Here is a 7,167-nt window from a genome sequence, read left to right on the forward strand (position 1 = left end):
TCCACCATTTCTCCAGGGGAACTGATCTCTGCCATCTGAAGAGCAGTTGTAATTCTGCATGATCTCCATCCCTCCCCTGGAGACTGGCAACAATGGTTCCCCATGAGGGAATGGCTGGTTTGAAGGGTGGAGTCTATGACATTGTACCTGTCTGAGGTCCCACCCCTCCTCAAACCTGACCCTCTCCAGGCTCCACCCCTCAAATCTCCAGGAATTTCCCAACCTGGAGTTGGCAACCTGATCTCCCTCCCAGCCAACCGTCAACCTACTAGTATCTGCCCCCTGGCTTCAGCTTTCCATCTCCTCCCCCTCTCTCCTAGAGAGCAGTTGTAATTCTGAGTGGTCTCCAGCCCCCACCTGGAGATTGGCAACAATGGTTCCCCATGAGGAAATGGCTGGCTTGGAGGGTGGAGTTTATGGCATTGTACCTGTCTGAGGCCCCACTCCTCCTCAAATCTCACCCTCTCCAGGCTCCATCCCTAAAATTGCCAGGAATTTCCCAGATGGAGTTGGCAACCCTTTCAGGACTGGCCCCAACACACACTTTGGTATGTGTTTGCCATGCAGGATGACAGACAGGAATGATCCTAAAGAGGGTTACAGATGCACCAGGATGGAGGCATCCTGCAACTAACCAAGATCAGATATACCATGGATTGTAAGTACCTAGTTAGTAACTGTCCTTTCATTTATCTTGCTTAGCGCATCTAGATTTTGGCCCTATAGTGCCCTGAGTTTGTGTCTCATAGAAACAAAGTTTTTTGGTTTGAGAGAGTCTACACAAGTCCTTACCCACCTGCCTTGACTCCTTAGCATGCTATAGAGATTCACCCCTGTGGAGCTGGTGAAGGGGGATTGATTTTACCTGAGGTGGTGGCAGCAACAGAAAAAGGGAAGGGAAGATAGAGACTAGTCTTTCCCCGTTAAGTGATAGATGTGTATATGTATCTTTATGAAGCACTAAAGGAAAACAAAGAAGTCTTGCTGTTTTCATATTTGTAATTACATCAGAATTATTTGGTGTGTGTCAGCTAATTCATGTAATCCATGAAGCCATGAAGCCCACTCTGGGGCATACTGCTTTTTTATGTCCCAACAGTGAGGACTGCCCCACTCCTAGGACCACTGGAGAATGGAAGATTTGTCTTCACTTAGCGTGAAGCTTCCTTCTTGGTGGTCCAGGAGTAGGGCAGTCCTGCCCACCCAGTCTTTGGGGAAAGTGGCTTTGGGTCATACAATGGAGTGTCGAAAACAAAGAGTTCAGACCTCAGTGGCCTTCTTCGGAGGTGACACAGGCTGATAATACAGCAGAAACTAGGAGGCTAAATTAGCCAGGGAAAGGCAAGTGGCCTTCAGATCCTGGACATCTAATTTGATCACCGGCAATCCTTTCAGGGGCATAAGGCCCGGGTGGAAGATATTTGTTTTTTCAGTTTGGAAGGGGGACAACCGGGGAGCTCCAAGGGGACAGGCCCCTCCCGCAGCTGGATCAACTTACAGAGACCGACCCTTCTCAGGAGGAGGAGCCATATCCCAACAGTTAGAACTGCCCCACTCCTGGACCACCAAGAAGGAAGCTTCATGGTAAGTGAAGACGAATCTTCCATTTTCATTTGTATTATAAGCTGGTCTCATATGTTATAAGAAGATTATACTGTCCCCTGGAAAAAGGTGGGATGGGGAGGAGATGAGTTTCCACTGGGGCTGTGGGAAAATTGTGGCTAAGGATGGAGAAGTTTATCAGTTATCAGGTTTTTAGTAAATGCAATGGAAAATGTTAAGCATAGAGCCGATCATTTATATTAAAAAAAAGTATTAGTAATTAGTGAACTTGAATTTCTTCCTGGTATTTGTGTCTTACATTTATTTTATGAATTAGGTGCTCTTTGTTCTGCCATGAATTGGGTTGTGAGATGTCTGGCAAGAAGGTTTGAGGGAAGAGGGAGTGAGAAAAATCTGGAACAGTTTTTACTGGTGTAACTATGCATACCGCAGATGGTGCAAGCATTTCGTGTGTTAATTGCATACTAAATAGGCATTAATGTGTGCTTGGGAGCCAGGGCAGAGACAGCACCTACCTCTCTGATTCTCCCACTTCCATCTTGTGCATTACTTTAGGAAAGAAATGGAGACTGATGGGACTGGGCTTCTCCATCCAAGATGCAGCCTCAGGCTGCAAAGTTCTCAGAGGGACTCAGATAGAAGCTTTACATGGTGCGGAGTGCAAAATGTTGGCTGCATCCTTAAACAGGATACATTTTTCTCACATAGATAAAGCAGAGGAGCAAGACAGATTGCAGCTGCTTCGCTTGCTTTGATTACACCAGCTATGCCATTTGCATACAGAAAAGTCGATAACTCTCCTTCAAGTTCTGTTGTGACTTGCTTTTCTCTGCAATAAATAACTAATCAGCATCCAGGGTCAGTGCACAACTGAAGCTGAATTCTTAAAGGACCTCAGTCAGACACTTGTCTGCTAGCTACTTGGTGAAGGCCATTGAGCTCCTAAATGAAAGAAACTGGACACCAGGTGAATAGGGCTGTGCATTCAGCTTGGCTGAGCTGGGGAAAAAACCCTATATGGCATTATTCAGGTGCCCCAGAAGCTGAGTCAGATTCTCTGATCTGATCTGGCTTCCCGAAAAGGTACCACCATATAGAAGCCGAATCTATTTGGCTTCTATACGGCAATCCCCAATGCATCGCTTCCCCAGTCAGCCTGCAGTTTCACTCCCCTTCACTTGGAAGCCCAGTGAAAAAGACCTACTCTACCTCTGATTCCCTTCCCCAGCCTGGCTAGGGAAGGGAAGGTAGCAGCAGCATGGCTGGGGAGTGAAGGGGGAGGCATTTAATGATGCCTCCCCAATCCTTCCAGCCTCCCCCAGCCTGCTTGCTGTGGCAGGAGGGCTGGAGAAGGCGCAGGGAGGTATGTTTTAATGCCTCCCTGATTTCTCCAGCCTCCCCCAGCCTGTGTGCTATGGCAGGCAGGCTGGAGATGGCACAGGGAGGCATTTAAAGATGCCTCCCCAATCCTTCCAGCCTTCCCCAGCCTGCTTGCTGCAGGCCAGCTGGAGAAGGGGGGAAAGATTGGAGAGGCATTTAACTCCCCCCACTCTTCCACAGGAAGCTTGCAGGGTGACCTTGGGCCAGTCACAGTTTTCTCAGAACTCTCTCAGCTAGCTGCTATATAGTCCAGAAACAAAACAATCCAAGTGATAATTGGTGAGTGCAATGGAGTCCGAAATCTGGTGGTTTGGATCCAGTTAGACCAAACCAAGCCAGATAAGATACCTTAAATTACTAGAAGGGTATTAAAATGCACAGATAAAGGTATGTCTGAGGACAACTGAAGGATCATGTCTGACCATCACTGTCTTATACCCTGGCTTCTCTTCAGATCATATAAACTCAGCCCCACCTACTCACAAAGTGACTGTGTTGGGGAGAGGAAAGGAAGGTGATTGTAAACTGCTTCTGAGACTCCTTAGGGCAGAGAAAAGTGGGGTATAAAATAAACTCTGCTCTTCTTCTCTTCTAGCTGAACAACTAACAGTGAAGAATGCTATCCTGGGAGTAAACACCACTGAAAAACCTGAGTTAGGGCTCTGTATAGACCTGTTTAGGATTACTCTGTAAAGCAGCTGGAAGTAAGGCAGATGTTCTAGCAAACCCCCACAGGTTTATTCCAGATGTCAGCACAATGGCAAACAGTTTGGGACAGTGGTACTCACTCCACAGCTTGCAGAGAACCTCATTCACAATTGCCATCGAGTAAAAGAACAACATGGCTACTGAATGCTCTGTGAGCCACCCTACTATATACACATATTCAACAATATAAGATATAACTATTAAATATGTCAACTATGAGCTTTTTAATTACCAGAGTACTTCTGAGCATGTAGGAACCCTCCAGCAATAGATGTTTCAAGGTGGGAACAACCAGCCAACCACAATCCCCATTTGGCAATGGCCCTGCCCACTTTCCAGAAACGTGAGCTGGGGGCCATATTGGGGAATGGTGCTCAGAAAACCTGCAGGCAGCATGTCCAAGAGCCACATGTGGCTCCCAAGCCACTGAGTATCATTGGCCTGGAACTTCAGGATGGATATTTGGGCAACAGGGACCTAGCCAAAACAGACACAGAAGAAAATAAGCTAGAATAAACTAGAATAGCACAAGTAGTTCTCACAAATAGATGGGAAGACTGGGCGATGATTTTCAGGGGTGTGAGCCTGTTTATTTTACCCATTTATAAATGTATGAAATAAATCAAAAGCCCCTTGCAGTTTGGGCCCCTAGATTTGCTTCTCCCCTTCCTATACCTCACTCTTCCACAGGGTGAGATTTTTCTGTATTCCAGGCTGCCTTTGGGGGTAGAGTGAAATGTGCTTCTTACTGTCTGAGTGGTTGCTACAGATCTCATGCTAGTTGCCTGGTGACTAGTTTAATTACGTTGCACATACAGTTTTGTGACTGCATTTGCAAGAGTTACTATGGTACAATGAGAGTTAGCAGCTTCATTTTCTTTGGATGAAAACTGGGCCTTCAAATCTTCTCAACAGCCAACAGTCTCTAGTAGTGATTTTAGAGAGCCTCCCCATATTCATTTCTAATGGCAGCCCAAACATCAACTCAGAACATATCCTTCATGTAGAAAGTAATCAACCTCCAATTATGGCTAAAAGGCTATGGCTAGAAGGGTCAAGTCACACTGGACACAGAACAGAAACGGCCAACAACTTAGATCCAAGTTTTGCTGCCTGAGCAAAAGGCACTTAAGTTAATGTAGCAGGGTTCTTCCAGCTTCCCCTGCCACTTGGCTCCCAGAAAAGCGGTTTCAAATGGCTAAGGTATGGCATGGGGCCCCTGATCTGGATAGCCCAGGCTAGCCCAGTCATGCCATATCTCAGCTTCTAAGCAAGGTCAGCAGTGGTTAGTACTTGGACAGGAGATCTCCAAGGAATACCAGAGTTGTGACAAAGAGGCAGGCAATGGCAAACCACCTCTGAACATCTCTTGTCTTGAAAACCGTATGGGGTCACTGTGACTCTGTGACTTGATGGCAAAAAAAAAAAAACATGGGGAGGGCAGCTGGTAGGGGGCAGATTAGCACCACCACCCTGCATAAGTGGGAGTACCTTCTATTGGCACAGTGGGACCTTTGGATCCATGCCATATTCTGTAATGGAGAAAGAGAATTTCTGAACTGAGCCAGACAAGACACAGTAATGCAATAAATCATGGACAGCCCTGCAGACAACAGCCTCTCTGTATTGTAATTATACTACCCACTATCCAGCTTGGTTTATACAGCTTTCCCACCATCTCCTAACCAGTCTACTGCTGTAATCAGCACTGCAAAGACAACATTCCAACAATTTGTAGTACAAAATTGGAAAATTCTGACAATAGGTAAGAGGAGGGAAGCATTCACTCTGGAATGAAGTGCTAGGTTTCATGGTTTGGTTTCCAGTCATCCTTATCCATGTCTCCTGAACCAGCTTTCTATTCCACTAAATTACCTCATGTGTTCTATGCTAATTCTTTGAAATAAATAGTGCTGGGACAGCAAAGAGAGAGGGAAGCGCTGGATTCAGGCCCTGTAGGAAGACATCCTCTCCTCAGCTAGGTTTTTCTTATTTATTTGCACCTCTGCGAGGACATAAATACATCTGAAATACCTCTCACTCTGACTATAGGGCTACCATTGGCAGATAATAAACACATGCAAACTGTGCCATCTGGTTTCCTCTTTCTTGTTGTCTTTTATATTCCTTCACTGTCTTTGTTTCTTTCTTTTGTGACTTGGGATGTCATTATGTCCCCTGCTGGATGTGTTCCCTCAGGAACACATACAGTGTTCTTTTGTGGTCTGCTGTAGTATTGCTGGAAATTTTGACCAACTATTCCTACGTTAGGTTAATGGCTTAGGATGGTTGGCTGATATTTTCTTAATATTAAGCATCCTTGGGGGCTTGGAGAAGTGACTTCTTGCAGGTTAAGGAAGGAGAAGATGGGCATTTTGTGTGCAAAGCAAGAGCAGCAGCTAGAGTTACTGATTGAAGCAATGTTAACCAAGTTATGTTAAAACTTTTGGTGACTAAAAAGAAGTGAGAGTCAGGTGGGTAGCCATGTTGGTCTGGAGCAGGAGAACAAAGTTTGAGTCCAGTGGCACCTTTAAGACCAACAAAGTTTTATTAACTGTATGAGCTTTCGTGTGCACACAAACAATATGTATCAGATACACATCTGAAGAAGTGTGCGTGCAGAAGAAAGCTTCGACCTTGAATAAAACTTTGTTGGTCTTAATTACAGGGGTGGCCAGACTGCAGCTCGGGAGCCACATGTGGCTCTTTCACACAGTCTAATTTAAGGTTAATAAAAAGCAAATTTGCATATTTTCCAATAAAAACTTGTGTGTAATATTTGTTCATGTCTCGCAGTTCTCAAACATCTGACGTTTATCCTGTGTGGCTGTTGCATTAAGCAAGTTTGGCCACCCCTGGTCTTAAAGGTGTCAATGGACTCAAACTTTGTTAAAAAAAAGTGAGTTGATTTGTAAAAAATAAAGGGAAGTAATTGAATGGACCCAGTCATTCAGGCTGTGGCAAGGAGATTCAGTATACAGTAATGCCTATTAGCACCGAGACCTGTTGATTTCCAAAGGAGAGATTAACAATTTTTTATTTACTTTGTCACAGAGAAGGAGACCAAACCAGCACAGGATAATGGTACCTCATATACCTAGCTAAAGTAGAAAGGGTTTTAAAAAACACAGTTCGTATAAGGAATCTACTTTACTCAATTAAAAAGACACATGTCTTAAACCAATGGCAAAAAGGTGTTAAGTGTAAAATAAATATCAAACCAGCATAACAACTTGTTTAAAAGAAATAGACAAATAAGGAACAGGGAAGGAGTAGCATTATATACTTGTGCAGGGGTCGTTTCGTAGAAAAAGAGCTAGGGGAACTCATTAGCATAACTCATTAGCATATGCCACACCCCCTGGCATCACAAGAAGTGTGTCATAAGGCCACACCCCCTGACATCACCGGAAGTGTGTCATAAGGCCACACACCCCGCCCCCAACGGTCCCGGCCGCCGCTGCCGGCCTTGCAGCTCCACTGCCGAGCCCTATGAGGGGCCCGGCGGTGGACCTG

The sequence above is a fragment of the Gekko japonicus genome, unplaced genomic scaffold (genome assembly GCF_001447785.1).
Source record: "Gekko japonicus isolate JY-2015 unplaced genomic scaffold, Gekko_japonicus_V1.1 scaffold3420, whole genome shotgun sequence".
NCBI lineage: Eukaryota > Metazoa > Chordata > Lepidosauria > Squamata > Gekkonidae > Gekko > Gekko japonicus.